Source organism: Cupressus sempervirens, chromosome 3 (assembly GCF_028749045.1).
Source record: "Cupressus sempervirens isolate cs-2001-9-10 chromosome 3, ASM2874904v1, whole genome shotgun sequence".
In the NCBI taxonomy this organism is placed as follows: domain Eukaryota; kingdom Viridiplantae; phylum Streptophyta; class Pinopsida; order Cupressales; family Cupressaceae; genus Cupressus; species Cupressus sempervirens.
Window position 1 is genome coordinate 343,236,916 of NC_143120.1, and position 27,938 is coordinate 343,264,853.

The 27,938-nt window shown below is 32.4% G+C and overlaps 1 pseudogene; it reads right to left on the minus strand.

Annotated features, from left to right (window-relative positions):
- Nucleotides 1-202: 202 nt before the first annotated feature.
- LOC149566392 (ricin B-like lectin EULS3) overlaps nucleotides 203-27,938 on the minus strand; it is a 63,630-nt pseudogene continuing 35,894 nt past the window's right edge.

Here is a 27,938-nt window from a genome sequence, read left to right on the forward strand (position 1 = left end):
TAACATTTTAATGGAAACCATGTAATATAATCCATAGAACAATTTTATTTATATGATCGACTAGATGCATGCAAGCCACATACACTCTTGATCTCCACACTTTAAAAAGTTATAGACTAAGAACATACATATCCTACTCAAATATATATCTTTGCACTATACATGCATCACTATATATATATATATATATCATGATTACATTCTAATAGCATGGAGAAATCTTCCATAATTGGTTGTATTGTTTGCTCCACTCTTGCAACACGACTCTAGTGCCATATTCAATGCATTCATGCTTCCTATCACCTTAGGATGCATCCAAGTTGAGGCTAATACCATTTGTCATCCTCATGGTCATGTACCCATATCCCATGTCCCCACTCTCACTCCACAATACACTCTCATCATAGGAACCAGTCAGTTAATACGACATGGTTGGATGCCATATTGCCAATTTCCATGCCATATAAAACACAATACCCTTTCTCCTTGCAAGTGAGATTTGACTATACCCACAATGGTACTCACATTAGTGGATGGGTATATTATATTATACTATAATCCTTCATTAAAGTTTAATTTTTAAATGTTATTATTTTAAATATATTTATATAACACAATCTTAACTATATTTCACCACTAGATTTCTTTTAATAAAATATTGAATATAATTTTATTTTAAACTTATTGTTTACAAGTATTTATTTGATTAAAATAATTATAAACATAAAAAATAAGTTTATCTTATTTTTAAAATTTAAAATTTATAAATATATTATATATGTATTGGCTAAAACCTAAATTGAAGTGTAAATCTTACATTGGGACACTTGGTGAGATTAAAAAAAATGATGTCCTTCCTCGATAGGATGTAGGTTAGTATAGGTTATTGTGTGCAGAGGTACAATTAGATATGTAGTGGTAATGTACTATGGATTCTATGACATGAGCATGGGTGACATGGCATCTTTCGATGGCCTTGTACTTGGTCAACAACACCTGCCACTAAACAACTGAATGGTTTGTATCAAAATTGAGATGTACGATAACCAAGACAACTTCAAAAATACCTTAAAAATAAATAATATCTCCATTGAAATGGGTATACCCTAGTAGAAGAGAATCACTCAAAAATAAAATGTGTATATACCTCCTGAAATGCAATAGACCCATGATGAAGGGCTTGACCTATGGCTCTTTTCACAAGGCAAAAGGTGGGGTGACCCACTGGAACCCTCACATGATCACTTCATGACTCATATTTCCCTCATTGTTGTAGATACAAACACAATACATATGTATAACAAGAGTGACCTAAGAGAAAAAAACAATCAATAAGATAATAAGAGCCCAATGCATATCAACTTATAGAATATCTTTTGGTACAAAACTTGTATACAGTAGGAAATATATACTTGAGTTCAATCACTAGGATTGTGATAAACAAGAGTTTCCCTGTCATCTTTGACACCCAGAGCATAATCAGTGTTGGCCTTAGAGAAGACCCTCACCATCTACCTCTATGGAAGATTGTGGTAGACCTATTATCCAGTGTAACTTTGCTCAAACTAATTATAACCATTTTAAAAATAGTTTCTTATGGTGATTTGTCCTTATTTGCTTGAAATCCTAATTGATGGATAGATAGTGAGACCATTGATCAACAACTAATAAAGAGGGGGTCGCCCAGTCGATCAATCATGAGAGATGAGCATGGTCCAAACAAGCCAGTAGTATGAGATTGGTTATTGGTGAGATCAATAGCTTGAAATAATAAATCATAATCTTGTAGGTGGAAAAAGATAGAGAAATTCCATGGTCGCGCGAGGAATGAGAGAAGCTAGCAAAAAATGCTAGTTTATATTAGAAATCAATTATTTTATGAGTGTGATACCACCCACTACGTATATAATAACAAAGAGGGATCAAGGTAGTGGGTAAATAGACTCCTCCAATTGTTGATCTCTCTAGTTTTGTTGTCTATTTGTGTCAAACACTTAGTCATATATAAGGAAAAGTTAGTTGGTTATCATTACGACCGAGTTACTCTATATAGGTCGAGTCATGTATTTGTAAAGACTTGTAAATAATCTTGTATATGCCAAGCTCTACAAGATCCAAGCAAGTCTTTATTCTCAAAGTATTCCTATGCAAGCCGAGTATAGTAAATGTTAAGTAAACAAAGTATATGGATGTCGAGTCATACAAAAGGAGTCGAGTTAGTTACAACTATGTATTATCTAGAAGAATAGTTATGACTAAGCATTAGAGATAGTATGTGCCAAGTAACACAGTGTGAACAAGAATGTTTGAAATGACACAAACTTTGAGGTACATTGTTTAGAGCCAACATGTAAATAACATTTAATGATCATAGATTTTTTTACAAAGGTTTTTATGCACTTTCACGTGGACCATCAATCCCTATGAAGGAAGGACAACCAATCAGATGAAGAGGCAAAAAGGGAAACATCTAGATTGTTGATCATATTCTAGAAGACTCTATAGACATCTTTAAAAGAGCAGATCCAAACCCTATTCAAAATAGAAATTGAAGTATGCATGAAGAGAAGTGAAGTAATTTATGCAAAGGAGTTAGGTTTTGGAGGCTACAAGCAAAAGTTATGTAGTTAAAAAATGTAACATATTAGAGTAATAAAGTATTTTCTTATTAATTAAATCATTTTGATTTAATTATTAAGTCACTTATTATCTCTAGTTTACTTAAGCTAAACTTTGGGCATATAATAATTAATTATTTTATTAATTATTATCATGCAACCTAGGTTAGTTACATGTTAGGGTTTTGATCTCCTTTTATAAGGATTGATCTCTTTGTAATGAATTGATTAACTTTTGATAATAGCAATCTCTTTTTTGCTCATCATGAATGTCTCATCTATGTATCTGGGAATTCCAACCTCCATAGCTTTTGATTCTTTCTTTTTATGACATGTGTTTGCATGCAGGTGATTCTTGGGAGCTGTGGGGTTGATCTTGCATCAACTTCAACATGGTATCAGAGCTCTAGATCTTCATGCCCCTGTTCTGTTTATGAGAGATTTGGCTTGGCTTTCATATCTTTGTTTTTTCTTTTAGAGTGTTTCATTTTTTAAAGGATTTTTGTATTCAATCGTAGGGGGGGGTCATTGATTTTCAGTGCACATTGAACCTGAATGGACCTCATCATTGAGTTCAAAGCACCCAAAAGCCCTATTTTCATATAAAATTTGTCCAATTTGGACACAGTTGAAATCTGAGGCAAAACAATATTGCTTCCAGATTTGGCATGTTTCCTGAGGTGGTAAATTTCTAATTTTTAGTATGCAAATCAATATTTTTGGCTCAAATATTGAGATATTTGGCATGTACATCAAGATTTTTTGGACATGCAAATCAAGACAGATTTGTCTGAAACTAACATGAATCTTGAGGTAATTTTTGGTATAGGTGGGCACACTTCTTGGTGTATTCTGGCACACATCTCGAGGTAGTATTCTTTTTCTTTTCCAACACTTTTTTGACCTACCTATGGTTTTTTGGTCATAACTTTCTCATCTACACTCTATTTTTTGCAAATGAAATATCACTATAAATCTAGTTTCAAGCCCATTGATGCATAGTTTATTTGGTTTTTTGTTTCTGTTTGGTTGCTAGTTTATGTTGTCAAAGTTAGAGTTTCTATTTTGCACTTTGGGAGACATTTTTGAGACATTATATTTTCTTGATTTTTGTCCACCCACGTCCCATTCAATTTTTTTCTTTTTTGCACTCTAGCGGATATCTTGGTTGTTTTAGGTCCAAAGATTGACTTTTTTGTTTTAGATGTTTTTCCATGGGTTTTACTATCTCTTGTATCATCCTTATGTCTCTTTTGATCTTTTTTGACATCCTTTTGTAGTATTTGTGCAAACACACTACGATAAAGTGTCACTCTATTGCATTTAGGGATCTTGGACATCTTTTTGTTTTATTGTACTCACACTACATTATAAAGAGCCCTAGGGGGTTTCATGTTGGTCATATTTTCCATCTTCCTTTGTCAAGTGAGTGTTCCTTCCATGACATTAGCCTCATGATGTGTCAATCACACGTGCTATTATAGGTGTTTGCATGCAGGTGATTCTTGGGAGTTGTAGGGTTGATCTTTCACCAACTTCAACATAACGACCTAGTGAAGTAGTGAAGAGAAGAAGTAAAGATATATAAGATAGAAGTTCATATCAAAGATTGCAAGGAGAAGATCATTAATCAACATTGATGTGTTGACTAGAGGATCGGGTACTGATTCATTTTTAGCAAAGTGAATAAGGGTAAATCTCTTAACAAAGTGGTCTTAATAGGCCTATGTAAATCTCTTAACAGAGTCCTTACTTCATTGTAAGTGTTAAATCCTTTAATCAAAGTAGACCTATCAGTCTTTGTAAAGATCCTAACAAGGCAGACCCCTCACATGCTAGATCATCAGAAGTGATTAAACTTGTAGTCCTAACAGGCTAACTTTGTTATTGAGATAGTGAAGATTTGTGGGAGTCATCCCCACCCTAGTTTTACCTTCACCTTAGAGGGTTTCTGGGTAACCAAAATCACATGTGTTATGTGTTTACATTTTCATGATTGATGGATGCGGTACATAGTTAGATCTAATTCAACATTTGAAATTTGAAATTATGATATGAGATGGAAAATGTTGTGAATGCAGTTGGGTTATTTTTAAGGTAAAAAGTTTTAGTGATACTGATTCACCCCCTCCCCCCTCTTAGTATCTTAGTTTCCCAATAAACTCCCAACAATATCAATATTTATGTATAGAGAAGGGTATTGTTGCTACTCATACTCACCTTCAAAGTCATTTGGTTATCTAGGGCTCTCATGCTACTCATAGTATGCCATGCTTAGAAAATTATTTATGAAATCAATGAACAATACAAATGAGTGGGTGTATTCTCTTTGTGGGTTGAATTTTGACAAGGTTTGTGTAGAAGAAAATTGATGTTGCAAAATGAAGTTATGAAATGCATACATCCAGTTTACCATATTTCATCTTCACTTTTAGGAGACTTCCATTTCCATTATTGAAATTGATTGTAATTGAATAAAGCATGGTTTACATGCATTAGTTCTCGTATAGTTCATAAGGAGTTCTTTATTTTAATATCTATAGTCTCTGTGACAATTTTATTCACTAGTATGCATTGGCAGAGAAACAAATTACTATTAGACCAAGTTAGATCAAGTTTACTCATACATAGATTCAAAAATGAGGAGTTTATATATTGTTTAATATTATTTGAACTCGTCTTAAGCTTTCATTGTTTCAAAGAATGAAAGTTGTAATTCTTTTAATACAAAGAAAAAAAATAAGTGTTAAAAGTGTAATGAGATGAAAACTGACCAGAAATAACTAACGAGAAGGGCTGACAAATTTTTAGTCAAAAAATAAATAACAAATAATTTTGAAATTAAAAATAACAAGTTAATCAATTTATTTTTTGACTTATTTAAATTTTGTTTTTTATTTTTTAGTTCAATTTTAAAAATTGATTGAATTCTTAATTTTTTAAATATTTTAATTTCATTTTTTAAATTATTTTAATTTTTCACCTTAAATGTTTATTTTTTATTTTTTAAAACTTATTTAGCGATGGGATATTTCTGGGGGAGTTAGTTTTTTTTAATATTACATTTTTTGTATTTTTATTATCTTTCTATAATAGATTTTCTAAATTTTTAGTTTTTTCATATATGATAAATTGTATATAAATAAATAAATAATATTTCTTAGTATATTTATTTTAAAAATTAATCTCTTTATTTGTCGACTTATTTAAATCCAAAAAAAATCAAAAATCATCTATGATTTAATTTTTATTTTTAGTTTTGATTTTTAGAATTGATTCTAAGTTTTAGTTTTTAAATTATTATAAATTATTTTTTAAGTTAGTTTCATTTTCACTTGAAATATTAATTTTTAGTTTTTATAACTTATTTAGCGATTGGATATTTGTGGGGGAGTTGTTATATTTTAATATTAGTTTTTTGTATTTCTCCAATTAATTTTTATAATATATTGTTTTGGGGTAGATTTTTTGAAACCGTTAGTTTATTCATATATGATAAATTGAATATAGATAAATAATATTTCTTATTATGTTTAACTGATTTTTTAAATGTTACTTTATTGAATGGGGAGTTATTATAATTTAATTTATTCATGTAAGATTATATTTTCAAAAATAATTTTATTATCAAGCACCTATCAACTTATCCTTGCAAGCACAAAAGTGTGCAACTACTAGTTTAATTAAATGTTGCAACTCATTAACCAAATTGAACCTATTTGTCATTTATACGTGAAAAAGAAATTTATTTGAATAAATTTAATTAAATCTCTAAAAATATCAATAATTGAAATAAATATTCAACAATTGAAAGAATATAATTAAATGAGATAAATAATTCAATTATCCTTCAAATTGACAAAAACAAGATAAAAACAAAGTTTGAGTTAAAAGTTGAGTTTGCATAATTTCAAAAAATTAAAAAGGAGAAAATAAATCATTATTTTTTCTCATAAAAATAGGGATCCTTCCTAGGTTTTTTATAAAAATAGGACTCCTTCCTTCATTTCTAATGTGTGATTGAAGAGTGAATTTATTATGTTGGTCTGTCAAAAGAGATATTGTGCATCAACTTTTAGAATGGCTTATTGAGTTCATTTAGCTTAAATTTTGCATATCATATAGATTATTCATCAGGTTTTCATTGTTATCTCATGTAGATTAATTTCATCTTATTGCATAGAAAATACAAAAGGATAGATTAATTTGCATCCATGTCAAATTCTTCATTCTAGTATAGTCTAGTCACTGAAATGTTGAAAACTTTGAGAGTGGTTCATACTTGCATTAGATAGGAGGCAATAGATCGATTTATCATTGTTTTGTACATCTTTTTATCTAATTATTCGATTATCTAACCATGAACAAAATGAATTATTGAAGTTTTCTGTCACACCTATAGAATATTTACACACATTTATGGCACCCATTGTGGAGTCGACATGATTTGTGGTCTTAAATGCTCGATCTTTAGATCATTGAGATTTATTTCTTGATCGCTTTTTTGCATGTAGGTTTAAAAATATTTCTTCATATTTCCCAAATTACATGAATTTTTTCAATGAAACTTTAATTGCAAGTTAAGGTTGACATCAGGATTGTACAATAAAAAAATAGATTTTTTGGATCAATTTTTTGTAATTTATGATTTTTTATATTAAAAAATCATTTTGAGTACAAATCAAATAATTTACTAATGAAATTTTTACTACCCATTGAAGTTGATGTATGGATTCTACAATTAAAAATCCATATTTTTTTTAAATCACTTTTTAGTGATTTATAATTTTATATAAAAACATCATTTTGAGCATAAATCAAAGACTTGTATGATGAAAATTTTAGAAGCTACAACAAATTTTTTAAAATTTTTTTCCTGATATATTTCCACTAATTTATAATTATTTTATGATTTTTCATTAAAAAAAAATAAAATTTGGATGCAAAACATTGAATTTTTCTATAAACTTTACATTTTTGGAAATCTCTTGAAATTCTAATGAGGATCTATTTTTTGTGATTTTAACTTGGATGAAAAACAATAACCCAAATACTTAGATCTTAGAATTGAGGTTTATTTTGATAAATTGGGTCCTTGAGGCACAAATGAAAGAGTTTTTTGAAAATTCTTAAATGTTTTAAAATTTTCTTAATTTTCAACAAGGGTTACTTCTTTCCACATCTTTTATTTTAAACTAACAATATATCTAAAGCTTGCATCTTGATGACAAGGTCAAAAGTAGAAAAATAATCAAGGTGCACTTGTTCCAATTTCAATTGATTTTACTAACCATACCAATTTCATTTCACCTTGGGTCATTTGCATCGCACTAATATTTGTTGAAGTTGTTGTGGATGCTTGGGAGTTAGAATGATCACTCAGGTACATGCAAAAAAAAACTAAAAAATGTGCCTAGCCTTTGCTAGCTTCAAAAAGAGCTATGCCTAATCCCTCTACATTTTGCTTACATTATGGCACTTCAATTTCAAATCTAGCCTAACCTTCACTTTACAGTGAAGCCTGATGTCAAAGACACCAAGTTGGTTGTGAAAATAAGACAAGGAATGAAAAAACATGTAGCTTAATTAGAAGCATCCTATTTTTCAATTAGATAAAAGGATTTAAAATGAATAAATCATGTTTATTGTGTTTGGAAATTAAAATTATTAGGGATATGCTCTCATCCTTCTTAGGGTGATCAAACTTCTAGATGGTTTCATTTTCTTTCTTTCAAATAGGTAGATTAATTTGATCCATATAACCATACCTTATGAGATTTTCCTTAGCAAGGTTGGTGGGAGTGAAAACCAAAAGTGGGATGTAATTTCTTTATCTATAGTATTATAACTCGCTATAAAATGAAGCACCTTCATCATTAATAGGGTGAAGGAAAATGATTACATAATAGTCTTCATCTAATAGTCCTCACAAATTGCACAAAACCTCCTTGGCATTGATAGGAAGCTCTTGAAAGAGAGGTATAAGAAATCTCTTTGAACAAAATCCTCACGAGATCCCATTTAATTAAAAGCCAAAATTTCAGCCATGTATAATCAAAATTGACCTTAGGTAGATATGTGCTTTAATTTTCTTTATAGATATGTTATACCAATAAAAATATCTATTGGTATCTCTAATTATTGTTGTCTATTAGTGTCAAACATTTAGTCATATACTAGGCAGGGTTAGAAGGTCATCACTGTGACTGAGCTACTCTATATAGATTGAGTCATGATATAGACTTGTAAATAAACATATATACTGAGCTCTATAGGAGCTGAGCAAGTCTTTGGTCACTGATTATTTTCAATATAAGTTGAGCCTAATGATTATTAAGTGGTTCAAGAATATTGATGTTGAGTTACACAAAAGGTGTCGAGCATAGAAAAGATCGAGCATCAACAACATATATAATGAAAGTCAAGTAACATAGACAATAAGTGTCAAGCAAGGTAGAATTTACATTCAAGTCAGGAATGATATAAACTTTGAGCTAAACTATTTCATGCCAACATTCACAAGATATTTAATACTTGTAGAGGTTGTTACAGAAGTTATTACATGTTTTATGATGTGGATCACAGATCTCTATGTCTTGTGATCAACCAATTAGATGAAGAGGCAAAATAAGGAAGCATCTAGAAAACTCTTTTTGAAATATTTAAATAGACCAAACCTAAACCTAATTTGTAGTAATGGTGATGTGATGAGAAGGAGAAAACAAGCTATTTGTTCAATCACAGAGAAGAACAAGTGTGATAGTGTGAACATTTCAATAGAGGTAAACGAGTTTGGTTATTGTAGAGGAAGTGACCTTGTCTATGGAATGAAGGACAGTAAAGTTATATTAGATCAAAGATTAGATCATATTGAAGAGAGGAGATCTAGAAGCATCTTATCACAGCAAACTGAAGATTAAACACTAGATCCATTTTAACAGATTGAGTTAGCGATAATCTCTTGATAAAGTGGTCTTAACGGATCTTTGTAAATATCTTAACATAGTCCTTACTCTGTTGTAAGTGTAAAATGCCCTTACATGGTAAGACCTAACCATCTTAACATATTTTAATAAGGGAGACCCCTAACAAAGTAGATCATAAGATATGGTCAAACATTGTAACCCTAATAGGTTAACTTTATTATTGTAGTAGTGAGGATTTATGGGTGTCATCCCCACCTTAGTTTTACCTTCACCTTGGATGGTTTCTGGGTAACCAAATATTTGTGTTATGTGCTTACATTTCATGCATGTGATAGATAGATTAGATCTACATGTTATTACAGATTAATTTTATAAGTTATGTTATGCATGCACAAGACATAATATGGTAAATGCACCCAAGAATTGTTACAAATGTTTAATTGTTACACATCCTGATTCACACCTCCCCTCCCAACCCTCTTAGTATCTTAGTTTCCCAATTAAGACTTCCAACAATATCTTCAACATATACATGACTTTATTTTATTGTTAAAAAGTTAGAAATCACCATGCTTGTATTCCACAAGATTGCTTTTTCTTTTGTGGAATATTTTGAGATCACTACTCGTGTCACAATAATGTTATTGAAAACTATATTCTGGTGTCATGAAAACTAAACTAACAACTTGATTATTTCAAATATTCTTGAAGATTGTGCAAAATTGTGCAATTCTGAAAACTTCTATTCTATCTTGAAAACATTATCACACAAGCCTGTGAAATTATGAGATGAGAGAACTTAGTTTGACATGGTTTTCTATTTGTAGACCTCTCTAAATGCTCCATGATTAGTCACATGATCAATATACCTCTATCAGTGAGCTTACATTTGCAACTTGATAACACATATCCTTAATTTTGATGATCATTGTCTTAATCAATGAATAGAATTGTCTGCTATCTAATTGACATCAAACAATGTTTTTTTCAATATTGTTGTCTAAACTTGATTCACAAGTGTCACCATCTTAGGGTATTTAGCCATCTCTTTGATACCTCCTACCTAGTTTAACATCAAACCAACTTTATCTACAATAAATCCTCAATCTAGTCATCTTTTGAGATGAAATTAGTTACATATACATGACTTTATTTTCATAATTTTTCACTTTCAAATATCAATCATTAATGCCCATTTAGATTATAAGTTTTGATAGACATTCTAGAGAGATATAGAATAACAACAATATCAAAATAGTTAAAAATTGTTAAAGTAATAAGGTATTTTCTTATTATTTCTATTTTACTTAAGTTAAACTTTAGCCGTATAATAATTAAGTCTTTTATTAATTATTATCATGCAACCTAGGTTTTATCTTTTAGGGTTTTGATCTCCTTTATAAGGACGATCTCTCTTTGTAATCTTATTCATTCAATATAATTTGTAATTCTTTTTTTCACATCAAGGATGTCTCATCTTCTGTAGATCTAGTCTAAATTTGAGCCTCCATAGATTTTCTCCTCTCTTTTTGTGATAGGTATTTGCATGCAATGTTTCTTGGGAGCTATGGGGTTGAGCTTTCCTCAACTTCAACATGGTATTAGAGATTAAGACTTTTGTGCCCATGTTTTTGTTGTAACAGGTTTGGCTTGGTTTTCAAATCTATGTTTTTTTATTTCAGAGGGTTTCAGAGGTATTTTATATTAAATATGGGGGGATCTTCATTTTGGGTCACTTTGAGCCCAAATGGACATCACCATTGATCTTAGAATGCCAAAAACTCAACTCTCCATATAAAATTTGTCCCATTTGGACAAAGAAACAGTCTGAGGTAAAAGGCTAGGTCGTGTAGCTTGTGCATGCAAATTAAGGCATTGATATTTTTTGATGTTTATTTATTAAAAATTTATCACAAAAATCCATTAAACAACCATAGAAGAGTGCATGTGATTTTATTGAGGACCACATGCAATGTTTTTTTTTTTTTTTAAAACACTATATTCACTAGGTATTTTCTACATAGGTCTTTTTTATGCATGTAAGCCTGGTCAGTTATGCTATTTTTTAATATTAATAGCCCCTAGAAGATTTTTTGGGTACGACACCCAAGGAACATGAACACACCACATTGGGTTATGCACTATTGTTCCTACCTTGGGTTTCCCTCTATACGCTCTGATAACCTGCTGACAATTTATTTTCGGGCATCTGTAGGCCAAGTCAAGGCTAACACCCATGCTTTAAGGAGGCAATAATTTCTTGGGAAGTTATTTATAAAAAACATGGGTGCATGTTTGTTGGGCCCATTCTCATGCTTTCCTCTCTTCGTAGGTGGTACCTTTCTTTGTCATGGTAGACAACGTCAACTATTGGTATGCCAAGGGTTATCCAACCTTAGAAAATACACTTGCATTAGAGCTAGTGCACTTGGAAAAGACTATCCTAGAGGATTTCATAGTGGTACATTCTCATGGGCCCTTCTTCTACCACATCATCATGGTTTATGAAAATTTTTAGAATTGTTTATCAATATTTTTCCATGATTGGCCATTTTCAACAATATGTGGATTTTGAGGAATTGAGAAATGTGATATCGAATTCTCTCCAAGCCCACTTGCAATGACCGTCAACTAGTTCCCCTCTTTGGTCATGCACCAATTAGGCCATTTGACCAACTAACCTTTCCTTTTGGGTGGCTATGGTCATGTGTTAGCCTTTCCAACCCTTTTTACCTTTTCAACATATTTGGAGTTTTTCACTGGCAATTAGTGGATTGGCACTTTTGAATAGGCACTTTCATGTCCTCATTGGAGATATTTTATTGGCACGTAATAGTGGGAATTGTCAATTTTTTTGGTCAAACCAAGCACATGGCAGTTTTTGGGTTGGCCAAGCAGGTTCTTTTTTTGCCCCCTTTTTTGATTGGTGCTTTGACAAATTTAGTGGGTAGTTTCAACCTATTTGAATATATTTTTTACATCTTCATGGAAAAAAAAATTCCCACACAATTTTTTAACATATGACCTATTTTTTGGTACTGACCCTCTTCTTTTAGTGGCTGTTTCTAGGCATTATGGTCTTTTCCTGAAAACTATATTATTTTTTCTGGCATAAGGGGATTTTTTTTGGCATCTTTTGCCTCAACAACCATTTGACCATAAAATTTGGGCTCATCACTTGCTAACATCTACATTGCATCAACATACTTGTTTGCCCTTCTAGCTCAATTTGGAATCTTGAATCTATCTATAGTTCTTTTGCCATATCTTTCTCATCTGGACTCTATTTTTGGAAAACAAGATATCGTCATAAAGTTGGTTTTGAGCCCATCATATTGACGCAAGTATTTTTTAGTTCTAATGCTTTTTTGATGTATTTTTATTGTCAAAGTTAGAAGTTCTATTTTTCACTCTAAGAGACATATTTTGAGAATCCAATCTCCAATTTGAAAATTATTTATATCATTGGAAAGGTCTTTCAGAGCTCTTTCTAGTAATGCTAGTTATTTTTCTAGATTCTATTCCAAACACATTCTATTTAATTTTTTGCATATTTTCATTCTTGTGGATATCTTTTTTTGTTTCAAGTTTGAGGATCAATTTAATTCCTTTAGATGATTTGTCGCATGAGTTGTATTGTATTTTGTATTGGCCTTATGTCTCTTTTGGTCTTTGTAGACATCTATTATATGCATTTTTGCAAACACACTTAGATAACATTGTTGGAAACTACAATTGGAATAATTTTTATGTTGTCATTGATGCAAAACCTACTAGAGAGACATTTACTAATAGTATAGAGTGTCGTATCTTTTGATTGATGAAGATGATTTGAAAAGAGAGATAACTAGATGAGCTAGTGAAGTTGTTGAGTAAAGAGGAGTAAGTATATTAGAATTACAATGGGCACTTGATTAGTTAGTCTTTGACAAGATAATGTATTTTTTAATCATTATATGAAGTGAAGAAGATAATTGAATTATTGTTTAGAAGAGGAGACAAGCAATTGAGCAAAACACTAAACTTGATCAAGTGACAATTTTACTAGGCTAATGAAGTAGAAGATTAAGAAACTAAAGAGTTAGCTAAGAGATAGTTATCACTAGTAAATTTAGGCTTAATTTGCGACGCAAAAAGGTCTCAATTTTGACAAGAGTACATCGCTAAAGTGACCAAAGTTTTCGTCGCACAAATTTGGTCGATTTTTTGCCACATTCATTTTGCGTCAGAATTTCCACTACATAAACGTGGATTTACCGAGACAAATTTCGTCGAGTACTCTAGTCAACGTAAACTATTATTTTCTCAATTTCGACGTAAACTTGCCCAATTTTTCGTCAAAATTCCAACCAAAGACACTTAGCTTTTGACGCCGGTGCTATACTCACGACCTAAAAGGTTGCCAGTTTGGTGTCTCAATTGCGACGAATATTGGTCGCAATTCGCACCAAAATGTGTCGCAATTCGCACCAAAATGTGTCGCAATTGAGACACAATGTCCCATTTTTTTTGAAAGCTTTGTTCTCATAGGAGTGTTCAAAACTACACAAAACTTGATTATAAAGCGTAATTGCTTGATGCATGAGAGTCAAGGTATCATGCACATTTCTTCCTCCACACCATTGTTTCATTTGTCAAATGATTTATTTTATACAAAACAATGGGAAGGAGGAAGAAATGTGCACGATATCCTATTTCCACTGAGCAATTATGCTTTACAACTCAAATTTTGTGGAGTTTAGAAGGCTCCTATGAGAGCAAAGGCTTTGCAATAATTGGCATAGCGCGTCTAAATTTTGGTTCCTGCAAGGAAGAATAAAATTAGGAAATAATTATTTATCAGGAATGAAAGCTAATAATTTCATCTATTTTTCAAACAGATAAATGTGACAAAAAAATTACAGTCCCAATCACATCATCATAAGAGCGCATATATAACTATAACTATAACTGTCCAAAACCAACATAATTTACAAATATCCACAATTCAAATATTATCCCTTGATGTTTTCTTTAATAATGCTCCAATGCCTTAGGGCATTCAGTTAGAAACTTCAAAATTAATGCTATCAAGTTAGATGTCGTTTCATAGCCACCAAGAATAAGGTCCATAATAAGATTCAATATCTCTTCATCCATAATGTATATTAATGCTATCAAGTTAGTTGTTATATTAATAAGATTCAATATCTCTTCATCAATATACCTCTGGTTCTCGATGGAGACGTGCTCCAATCAATAGGAAACGTCATCATGAAGCAGGAGGTGAGCTTGAAGGATTTTATGGAGGCATTCGGAAGTTAATTACAGAGGAAGAGATTTTAGCCTGGAAGAAGTTGTGGCCAAAAGAATCGCTAGAATGATTGATTGTTACATTAAAATTATCTTCATTTAACATTAAAGCTACATGCATATTGGAATGGCTGACATCATCGTTAAGTGCATTTGATGATAGCACATTTGTTTAGGATATACATAGAGAATGTCAAGAGTGTTGTTGACAACTTTTGTATTTCTTTTGGCTTTTTCATGTTGGTTAGTCTACTAACCCTAACTCATCTCATCTAGGTCATATAAAATCTTGATAAAGGCTAGTTTGCAACAATTTAACTTCTAATAGCTAGTTTGTAAAAGTAGTTAAAATAACTTGTTAGTAATACAATTATCTTCATAAGGAGGTCTAATTTGCATTCTCAGTACAACACTCACCCAAATATGCTTTCAAAAGGTATTTAAACAATAATTAGATCTTGAAAAAATTAGATATGAAAGTGGAAATGATAATCAGGTCATGTACCTCTTCTTCATCTCGTTTGTGCTTGTTTTCCTTAACCTTTTCGTGAAGATTTGCAATGTACTTATCAGATATCTCTCGAGAGAAGCTTTCATCACTAATTTCCCTGAATATTCATATCCAATATATTTATAGCTACTACTAGTGTAAGGTACATGATAACTACCTTTAATTACTCACAATAAGATTAATTCTTGATAGTGGCTCTTTTACCTGTATGCTTCCGCATCTTTGAGAAAAGGTATGCAATCCTCCCATTCTGAGGAAGCAACAATTTCCTGAAATGGAAAAATAATATATAACTAATTTATCGTTACATAGATAGAAATTCATTTATGATAAGAATAGAAATTCATTCATATTCAGGATTTTTAATGTACAAAACTCTGTGAAAGTTTACTCCAGGTGTAAAAGTAGTAGAGGAAAAAGAGACTGCATTAGAAGGATTTTTTCCAAAATAAATAATGTAAACCTTCATAGAATAAAGCAAAGCCGTGAAATCATCTGCTAGCCTTTCCCTCCTTTTTGCTTCTTTCTCTTCCTTTTCCTTTACTTGTTCAATCACTTCTTCAAACACAAGCTGCAAGCAATACACAGGATGTCAGTAAGACCTAACAAAATCATATATCCCAAAACAACTTGCATTACTTTCAAAATTTGCAATTGTTTCAGTTTAACCTAATAAAAATCCATTATCCACTAATGAGAACAGACTAATGCATTTGTGATAGCGATTCACTTCTAGCAACTACTTGCCGGTGCAAATGAGTCAAAACATAATATAGCTGATGCAATGATCGAATCAATTAGGAACCAAAGTCATATGGAACATAAGGATACGATCCTTGTTTGTATAAATAGTAGTTACTAGGAACATAACAATATGTGACAACATTGTTCAAAGGCAAATACCAAATACTTTTATTGTGAAGTCTTCTGTAGTTGAGACAAAAAATCTAGAAATGTAACAGAACAAACCTTAAGATTTGTTTCAGATGCAACAACCAAATCATATAGTTCCCCAATGGAGGCTTTGAACTTGTCAAGAGTCCATGCTGATGTTACTGCGAGCTACAATCATTACATCAAAAATATTACAATATATTTTACATCCAATGGAAAATCTTAAAGCACAAAAGGCACACCTTTACTAACTCCATAGCATCTTTTATGTTTGATTTGTCCTCCTGGTACTGTCAAAGATACATATTCAAAAAATGGTTACATCAAAGGAATGAAACATACATTGCCTTGAGTAATAATGATTGCAAGCCTAATTGTGAAAGTGCAATTAAATCCTGCAATCAAATCATTAAAATATATGCAACTTTCTTACCTGCTTTTTCATCCCTTTTGCAACATCTTCAAACAAATCTTTGGGTGGTGAACCAGATGTATTTGAAGCAGGCTCTTTGCTTTATGATCCTCCAGTTCTTTGCTTTATCCAAGAATTGGAGGATCATAAAGCAAAGAGCCTGCTTCAAATGAAGTGTGTCTTTGCTGTAAGCAGGCCAGTTGCTTTATGATCCTCCAGTAATCTTCGAAATTCATCCCAATTTTTACGTTCTTTTTGGTGCAGTTCTTCCTGCATTTAAAAATATTCAAGTCATTCCAATATACAAAAATAAGACAGATGAAAACTATGGAAGCACACTACTCTCTCATTCTAGACAACCTTTTGAATTGTTTGTACTTCTTCCTCCTCCAAATCAAATATAACACGTCAAAATTTTAGGATGTTCTTAGGTCATTTGGTATGAAAGCTTTTGGAAAGATAAGATGCCCGTAACTAAAGCCATTATCCACATAATGACAACAAACTATTCATCAATCAAGATAAAAACCAAACAACTTTCCAAACACAGGCATTTCACAGCTATGCCATCTCCAGCGCGCCTTCCAAATTTGAGTACACTAATATGGGTTCTAAGATTACACCAAAAGTAGGTCCAAAGAGAAAGTCAGATAAATTCGCAGGTTAACATGTGTATTCAACACAAGATCACAATTTCCTACAGGCAAGACTTTAAGATAGAAAAAAAAGAATGTGAATTTGAGATTTTCTAGGATACCTTGCAAAGTCATTACAATTTCAGAGATTCCTGACTTCAAAAATTCATAAAATAAATGGAATAATGTTTTAAGGAAGATCAATTGGGGTTATAAAACCCAAGCATGAAATTGAGGAATAGGACAAAGAATGAAATGTGATTAGTTTATCAATCTAATTTCGTGTTCATGTTTTCTGCTCACCATAACCTTCCTACCCATCTCAAATATTATAATGTGAGCAAATGCCAAAAACTCACCTTGGTTGAGCGACTTGTCCACCCTTTTGATTCCCGCCACTGTTGAAAGAACTAAAATATATCAACAAATTAAGTGTTAGTGAAACTACTTGAACACATGAAAGGGAAAAGTTAACAAATTTTGTACAATCTAAGGGATTTATTGTGAATTAAGTAGACTTCGAGATCGTTTGATTTCTAACATATGATAATAGATCACACTATTGAAACATTGATATAACAAGCATACAATATATTGAAAAATAACAAAAAAAAAACATTACATATTGTAAAAACAATAATATGTACCAGAGATGCAAGGGGTAAGGACGCTATCTCCTATAACCATACAAGTCCTCACAAGGGCTAGTATTAACAAACATCTCTTGGCAAAGTTACTTTGTTCAAGAGCTTCCTTTATCCGAATGGCTCTATTGGGCTGTCTACCTGCAACTTCAAGTGTATATGAGGAGAGTTTCCTGTCTTCTTCCTGGTGATTGGGCATCATGCTGACATTTGCATGGCGGCAAATCAAAGAATAAAGAGAAAACATTCCACTTGCAAAAGAAACCGTCCCTTTAAACTTAGAACACATGTTTTCACATCAAAAAGATCAAACTTTGACCTAAAAACAAAGTGAAACTAGAGCTATTATAATCTTACCATCTCCATTATCATTGGCCCACAATACAATGAAGATGTATTTGATGAGGGGCAAAAGAGTGAGAGAATATATGATCAAAGACAAAGCCCCAAGAACGTCATCAGGATGTTTGATTCCATCAAGAAAAGTACTCGCATACACATAAAGTGGTGATGTTCCTATGTCCCCATAAACTACACCAATACTCTGAAATGCCAATTGCACAACTGCAGCCATGCTCAACATCTGAGAAACAGGATTTGTCATAAAGCGATGTTAGAATAGTTACTAAAATGGTCATAAATTATGTTGTTATAGTAAAAGAATACTTTAACTTAAAAGAAAAAAACTATACAATATTAAAACATGATATCGTGCTTTAAAAACTAAAAAGGTACCTGTAATGAAGAACTTCATTTCGACTTGCTAATTGGTTGTCACTATTAATTATAAGCTTATCCTTAAAGTTTGAGCTTCACTTGGTTTTGAGAATAGTTAAATATTCTCTACTTAACAAGGCCAACCACGTGAAGGTGGAAGCTCATTTGGCCCCTCCCCCCCCACCCCCCCCCAACATCACTCTAAATTCCCCATTAACATTTAATAACATTCAATTCATCCATTTTTGAACTAGAACATTCAATCATTATAATCACATGATAACATTCATTAACACATAAAATTCATAAACACACAACATTCACGAATAATTCATTAACACGCAACATTCAAGAGTAAGTCATTCATGAATAATTCATTAACACAATATTCATTAACAATATTCAAGAGTAAGTCATTCATGAATAATCATCTCTTTTTTTCTTTCTTGCCGTTTCTTTTTTTCATAAAATTTCTAAGAGGAATATCAATGTCCTCGTTAGGATCCCCCTCCTCTACTAGTTCTAACACATGTCTCCTCCTCATCTGTTCAGGAACACCATGAGGCCGCTGCACCAAAGGGGGGTCCGCTGCAATAAAAAGTACTTCATGAGGTTAAATTCCCACCATTTTATATTAGTGAATTACGATTTTTTATTTAAGTAAAAGAAATATAAATCAAAAAATTAATTTAAAAGAACAAAACATAGATTTTCTTTACCTGAATGTGCCACATGATCTACCTGTTGATCAGTCTGAACATCCTCTGGCACTCATTCAGCACGACATGATTCTATATCCTCAACACAAAAAGGTTATACCAAGTTCAATTAAAGATGTTAAATTGTATTAATAATTACATAATTAGTTTTAAATAACAAATGAGCACCTCCATCGACAGTAAAATGCACATCAGGGGCTTCATGATGCTACGTATGATCTATGTCAAGATTAACAGCCTGCATTGCAATGTCATGCACATTATTATCAAATAAATTGTTGCTCAAGTATTCAATTTCTAATATATTTTTTGGCATATTTACCTGTGCACATGATGCAGGAGACTGTTCGGTTGGGGCAATGGAAGCTTTCCGTAGGCATTCAGCCACCACTGCATAGCCTTGCTTGAAGGCAATTTTTTTGTGTTCTTCTGCAGCCTCCAGATTAAAATCAAGGCCCTGCATTTTTTTATTAATTAACAAAATTATTTGCATTTTATAAATAATTTTTCTTTGCAATTCATTTATTGCTACTTACAACGCGTGCTTTGATTTTCGAATATCCCCCAGAGCCAAGTTTGTGCTGCCCAACCTTTTCTAGCCTCGCCTTTGTTGCCTTTGATGTGTCCTGCAACCTATGAAAAGTTTGAAATATGTTAGATGATATAAAGAGAATACTAGAATCATTGTGGAAACATTTACTTCACTTGGGTTTGATGTCTTTGGAGGAAAAAATGCGCCATATGTATGGGTTCAATTTCCTGGTCAAAATTCATGGGATATTTTTACTGAGATCCTTGAGAAAGCACATATAGTTACAACTCCAGGAAGTGGGTTTGGACCTGCAGCTGAAGTTTTTATAAGGGTGAGTGCCTTTGGTCACAGAGAGAACATATTAGAAGCTTCATTTGTTAGTATATCTTCATTTGTCAATATATCTTATGTAGGATTTATGCCCAGATTGAGATTGAGATTTATAAGCAATTGTGTCAGCATATGAATTACATACCTTTCATATTTACAATAAAAAAATTTAAATACCAAAATTGAGGATTATGCGTGGTAGTATATTGGAGAAATAACTCCTATTTTAGGGATTTTGACAAAACAACATAGCGAGAAATATTGAATTCAAAAGGATGAGAATGTGAAGGAACAAGAGGTGTAGGTGAAGGTTCAAATCACATGAAAAGTCATTTGTACACACTGTGAATTTTGTTGTACATTATGTTGTATTTTAAGAGTGCTCCCCCAAGGTAGATGTGTTAGGCTTGGTACTTTGTCTCTTTACTTCACTGATATATGTGTTTGAATTAGTCTACACACAAATAATTAACATGTTACCAAAGCTGATACGCCTTTTGTGAGCTTGCAAAGAGCTAAGGAATGGGAGAGAAAGATTGGAAGCAAGGTGATATCAGGAAAAATCTCTTAATGAGTTTCCATCTTTACAGTTTCCATAGGAGAAAAAGCAGGGATTCCCTAAAAAGGATAATCTATTGGTTGGGTATAGACACATAATCCATGTGATCAAAGCTTCAGCAGCAATGGAAAATAAAAAAAAAGAAGAATGGATTTTAGATGTGGTGGAAATGCTCAGCTTTAAATTCTTTAGGATTCTCAGACTACATTGTTATCTGAAGATAGAGATTAGATTTTGTCATGCTTCACACTTAAATCTGATGTATAGTGTATATGCACTTCTTTTTTGATATGCAACAAAATACAAAATGGAATTGATGATAGTATAAAATAACAATCACTAATGACAACATTATATATTGTTATCATAGTTAACAGAATACTATAGAATATGGGATTTGATATCTTAAATGATGGATTTCATCAAGATTTACATGCAGATTAAGTGCAGATTTGATGCATACATGACCCAAAAGAAAATAGGGGATAGGAAACTCAAGATAGCGAGCAATTATTGTAAAAGAAAGGGAAAGTCAACAAGTATAGTGGTCAAGGCATTGCCTATTTTTATGACTCAAAATCTAACATGGTACATCATATCACAAGATTCGATTGTCACAACTTTGAGTAGGAATTTCTTAGTTGAATTAGAGTTTGAGTTCAGCGAAGATAAAATTTGAGAAAAGAACCCATAGGAGACATAGGCTCTAAAATTTGTCACTAAATATGAATAAAGGGCTTCATTTTGTCAATATATCTTATGTAGGATTTATGCCCAGATTGAGATTGAGATTTATAAGCAACTGTGTCAGCATATGACTTACATACCTTTCATCAATAGATAGATTAAATTGAGCTAGTTGAAATTGTTGATACTGAAGTTGAACCCTAAATTTTCTCATTAATGTACTAGTAGTTGATACTATTGCATACCTTTTTGGATTTGTTGGTGCACTTTCTTCTGGCGGACGTTGCCCTTTCTCCTTTGCATCCAAAATGAACTCATTCCAGTCCCTTGCTGAAACAAAGGGAGGACGCTTGTACTTCGGGTTGTGGACGAGGCTCTTTCTATATGTGTCCCTCACAACCTTGAGATGTCTGGCAGCTTTTTGTAACAATTTCTTATGATAAAAAATATTACTACCAAACTCATGCTCTATATCTTTGATGAGCCCATCTTTTAATTTTTGAGATTGGTAGTTCCACCTTTTAAGAAAAAACACAAAATTGTTAGATATAGCTAGTATAAGAAAAGACTTGAATGAAAGGAAAAATGTTGCACCAATTAATGATATGAAAAAAAATAGTGGGATAAAATTAGTTCAGTTATGATGTACAACAACCTAGTACGTATGGTGGGCTCGAATCTTCGCAGCGTGAGGTCATAAAGCCTCCTATAAAATGTATCGTTTCTTGCAAAAAATATCATGGGATAATTAATAGTAAAAACCATTAAAATGAATCATATGAAAGAAGACTCCCACTTTTGGTTCTCTATAGAAAAATTAGTTAGTATCTTCTACTCAAAGCATGAAATTGCAATGTACCAAATTCCTAAACTAGAGAATTACTAGTATAGACAAAAGGTCATTGATAATTCAGATGATCCTACCAAACCCCTAATAAAAAGGAATTCTAGAATAATTAAACAACTTGCACAATACGACACACTAAAGGTCATGAGGCATCACTCCACATCAAAAGCCCTTGCATTCACCACTTCCTATCATGTTTACATCTTGTAAGAAAATCCTTATTACAATATAAAAAATAATTATTTAAAGTACCTGGAAGCTTAGGACATTTCAAAGGCATTAATTCATTATCGTCAATCAACAACGATGTCTCCATAGATCCCGTGCTAGAAACACGGGTAGCTCTAGGAAATGATGGTGAATTATCACCAATAGATGTACTATGATCTGCATTTGGCGGCGTACCAGATGGTGCATCTCCTACCACAAAAAAAACAATACACTATGTGATGCATCCCAAGATTAAAGTACATATTATCAACTCATAATTAACACAAAACCAAATATAGCAAAACAAGGATTTACTAGTTGGATGTCCCCTTGTTGCCGACATTGCAGTCAAAAATCTCGTACGGGCATCCATCAACCTCATAGGAGTCTCCTGCACTAGATGAGTTGAACAATACATTGTTAGCAAAGACATTATGAAATAATAAAAGTAAGAGTTAAGAAGTTTTGAATGTTCGAAATAAAAAATTCCTTCTAACTTGTCAACTAAAAGATTATTTTACTAGTGGCAGCCGGAAATCTGCTACTACCGCCCTCACCGTGTTGTCCTTGACCACATTCTGGATCAATTCCCAAAAATTCCTGTATAACAAGAATTTAGTAGTTAAAGTTTCTTACAAATCTTTAAAAAAATTGCATCAATAAAGTATTTTTGCACATATTACATATTTTACTTCACAACATAAAAGATTATAAAATATAAATCTTTATTGAACTTTTGTTATAACTAAATATTCATTGGAGCTTACTTCATAACGCTGAGCTTGCGCTTTCAATTCTGATAGCCTCTTCCTCATCTCCTCGGGTTCCATATTTGCCTCATCCAAAATTTTCATTGCTTCTAAATTAATTTGCCTAATTTTTTTTTCCAACATTTTTATAAAATTGGGAGTATCAGCAATATCGGCCTCATCAGAATGCATAGCTAGTGGCTCAGTGGTCACTGCTACTGCTTTACCCTTATCCTGAACATCAAATTGTGAGAGGAATATTAGTAAAACTATCATAAAAACTCAAAAATTGTAAATAAAATAACGTAATAATATAACATTTTTAAACTATCTAATTTGTACAATTTCAAAAAGGTTTACCCTCGCTGAAGAAGGGGTGGGAGTAGCATCCTGCTGACCTCTATCATTTGTCAGATCCATATCATCCTGTCACAAAGATTAAACATAAAAAATTCAGCTAACTGAAAGCAATAGACAACAAAAAAAAACTTATTAACAAAATGGTAAATAGTACTTACAACCCTCATGATAGTAACATTGTTTGTATCTATGCGATTTAAATGGTAATCAATTAGCAGTTCTTCCCCTGCACTTATTGATTTTATTGCACAAACAAAAACTTCATTCCCCTCACACGCCTCAAATATGCAATTGGGTTGCTTACTAGTTGAAGTAGGTCGCGTACTATTTATAAAACCTGCAATATTACCTATTGCTTTTGGTCTCCCATCAATGTACATAGCAAATCTTTTACTTTGATCATTTTCTTTTCGTTGTATATAATTAGCTGATACCCCATACCTACGCATACTTTTTTTATATCGAACAATCCGCATCCAATCATTGTAATTGTAACATGGACCAACATACTTGAACAATTCGACAACTTTGTTGTAACATACCTTTATCCCATCCATGGAAAATAGGCCCAAACCATGTAATGAGGATGGAGCAATGCGATATATCCTCTCATTAACACAAAAAACTGTGTTAATTGGAGGTAGCTCATTGGGTATCCAGTCTTTCTCAATGTGTGAGTACCGAAAGGGCACCTTGATGTTGCCTTTGGTCTCATCATCATAAGAACATGACCCCCCATTAGCAAGGAAAAATTGCATGCGTTTATCAAATTTTTTTCTATTCTTTTGACCTCTAGTTGATCTCCCTCTTTTAGCCGTACTACATGTAGAGCTTTCATCTACCATTTCCTCATTTCCCTCATTCGATGTAGATAAATCTAACAAGTACCTATTTGGTGGGTCCTGCAATCCATCAAATGGAAAGTGAAAGTGACATATATAAAATGTAGTAAGTTGAAAGTGATTATACAATTATATTTCTATACGGACCTTCTTTGTCTATATATACATTATATGATTATATAATGTCTATTTATAACATACGTGGTCAATGATAAAAAAGAAGAATATAAGAAAATTATGTCTATTTATTGACTTATACCTGCTGATCCATGTCACTGTGCACAATCCACGCCAAACGGGTCAAATCTCCTATAGTCAATTGACTGTTTGCAAAAAGGGTGACAATCAGACACAATATAAACATTGGTAATTATAAATAACCTATGTTGTAATCATTAGAAATGAACACAATAAATATGTAATCAAATTTCCTGAATATGTTAATCATTTACCTTAAGTTAGCTAAAAATTACATGATACACGTTTGCTACAAATATCTTAGAAGACAACATGAACAATAGGCAACATCGCAAACATGTCAACAAAAGGGGTGATGATGTACCTGTAGTCAATTGATTGTTTGCAAAAAGGGTCATAATTAGACACAACATAAACATTGGTAACTATAAATAACATATGTTGTAATCATTAGAAATGAACACAATAAATATATAATCAAATTTCCTGCATATGTTAATAATTTATCTTAAGTTCGCTAAAAATTACATGATACGTGTATGCTACAAATAACTTAGAAGACAACATGAACAATAAGCAACATCGTAAACATGAAAAAATTTACCTTATATATGGAATGCAAGATCGTCAATAGAAGGGGTGACGACGTTTGTAGTCATTGATTATCTTCTTCTTCTTCTTCTTCTTCATCATCATCATCATCATCATCGCCATCATCGCCATCATCATCACCATCATCATCGCCATCATCACCATCATCATCGCCATCATCACCATTGCCATCATCATCATCATCGCCATCATCATCATCATCATCACCATCACCATCACCATCATCGTCATCACCATCATCTTGATCTTCATCATCTGCTTCTTCATCATCTTCAATATCTTCTTCTTCCATAACATTATACTTTATCGGCCTTCCTCTTGGATCATGTCTAACAACAAATGACCAACCCTATTTATTTGGAACCTCTGAGTAAAACACTTGCTCACATTGTCTTGGAAGAACATAGGGCTCATCTCCAACTGGCTCAAATGACTTTGTATTGATCATTGTAAATCCATTATCATGTTGAATAACTGTTCTATCTGGATCATTTTTATTTAGTCGTAACCTGTACCATTTGACAACAAATAGAACTAGTTTGAAGGTGTTAAATTCACACTCAATTATATCATCCAAGATGCCATAGTATTGATTTTGAGATTTTTGAGGATGTATGTCGCTTCTAGATGATATATTGGTGACCTCGAAAACTGCAGTTATCCCAGAATCACAAGTTTTCTTTGTGTCATCCAACCTTTTTATGCAGAATTTGTGGCCATGATATTACATAGCTTTGTGGTGCTTGACCTGCAATTTTTGAAGTCTGTGTAAATTATTTGCATTGTGAGTTGATATGAAACATACGTCGAGTTATGATCATTAATAAATTTCTACGTACCTCTCCACCTCTTAAACCATTTACTAGATCAACTACCATTGGCATAACATTGGAATTTCCATTACGATGAGCTTCTATAACCAATGAACCAACACCTTCCCATGTTAATGAGCAACCATTTTGTTGACATCGTTCAATCCATTCTGTCATCCAATCAAGATTGTTCACAATATACAAATGTATTACATCCCACTCTCAACCACCTGTTTCAAATAAATACACCAATTAAAAATAACTTATATTGAAGATTTATATGAATTAATTAACTACAATAAAATCTTAGATTTACCTCTCACTTTCCTTGATCTACCTTTGCCCATCAAGTACTCCCCTTCAAATTTGTTAATTGAGTTGGGATCCCAAATACGATCTACATGGATGTTTGCTACAAACTTAGGAGGATATTCAGTAATGTACACCATGGTCTGGTATACCATATATCCCTCCACCATGGAACCCTCGGGATGTGCTCTCTAGCGAACCAAACCTTTCAAAAATTTCAAGTGCCTCTCAACCATCCACATTGACCTGGTTGGTACAGGTCCACACAATTCAATCTCCTCAACTTGATGTATGAGGTAGTGTTCTTGTGCATTGAAAAAACTTGGAGGTAGACACTTTTGCATTTCACACATCAGAAGAGGAATTTTTCTCTTCCAATATTTTATATCTTCTTTATTGATTTCTTTAAAAGACAACCACCTCATGTATTTTCCAAGATCATATATAACCTATTTGACATTGTTGGCAAAGTGGTGTGGGAGAGATAGAGGTAGAACATACTGCAATATTTGTAAAATGATCTTGTCAATATTTTATAAAAGAATGCAATTGAAACTACATGCAGTATATAAATATATAGTGAATACAAAATAACATGAATTACCTTAATAAATGTATGCCAATCGTGTGTTTTCAACCCTGGCCCAAATTCACTTTTATTTTATATGACATTGTTTATGTTCGCAACAAATCCTGTGGGAAATCGTATTTTTTTTATGACTTCTTTTATAGCATTGCTCTGCTGCTCTGACAATAACCAACTAAGGGCACTTGTATCAATCCGGTCTCCATTGTTATTTGGTCGAATACCATTTTTCATTGCATGGTTGGATTCTTCAATGTCACTACAAGTTTTGACAATTTGATCTTTGTCACGCCTTCCATCCAAGATTTTCCATAATGTCTCTGCTACATTCTTTCCAATATGCATAGGATCAAACAAATGCACAATTGGGAGTTTCTCGTAGTACGGCAACCTAGTAAATTGTGTAGGATAAATTTTTAGTCCTTTTGGAAGTTGTACATTGATGTCTTGACGACCTTCACAACCATCAATCACATCATCAGTAAACAAAACACAATATCGAAATATAAATTTGAAACAAAAAGCATCAAATGGAATGACATTACCTCGACGATTTATTTTATTGTATGCCAACTTCCATAGGCGAGGTGTCATTCTCTGTGGCTTTGATGTAGTCTCTTCTAGACCATTGAAAAGATGTTTTTCGATAATTTGGTACTTATGGTTTCTATGCAGAAAGTGTCTATTCTCATCAAACACCTGCTTTCTTAAACTTTTTGAATGACGGGATTTCATCTTTGGACCACAAAATGGACATGCAAATTTACCCTTTGTCTGAAGACCTACAAGATCATGTATAATTGGATTAAATGTGTTAACTTTGACATACCAAAAAAGAGGTGTCAAGAAGAGAATATACCACAAAAATGTGTTAGCCCAGGGGCATCGTGTATTGTCCATACAAGCATTGCATGAAATTGAAATTGTCTTTGTCCTA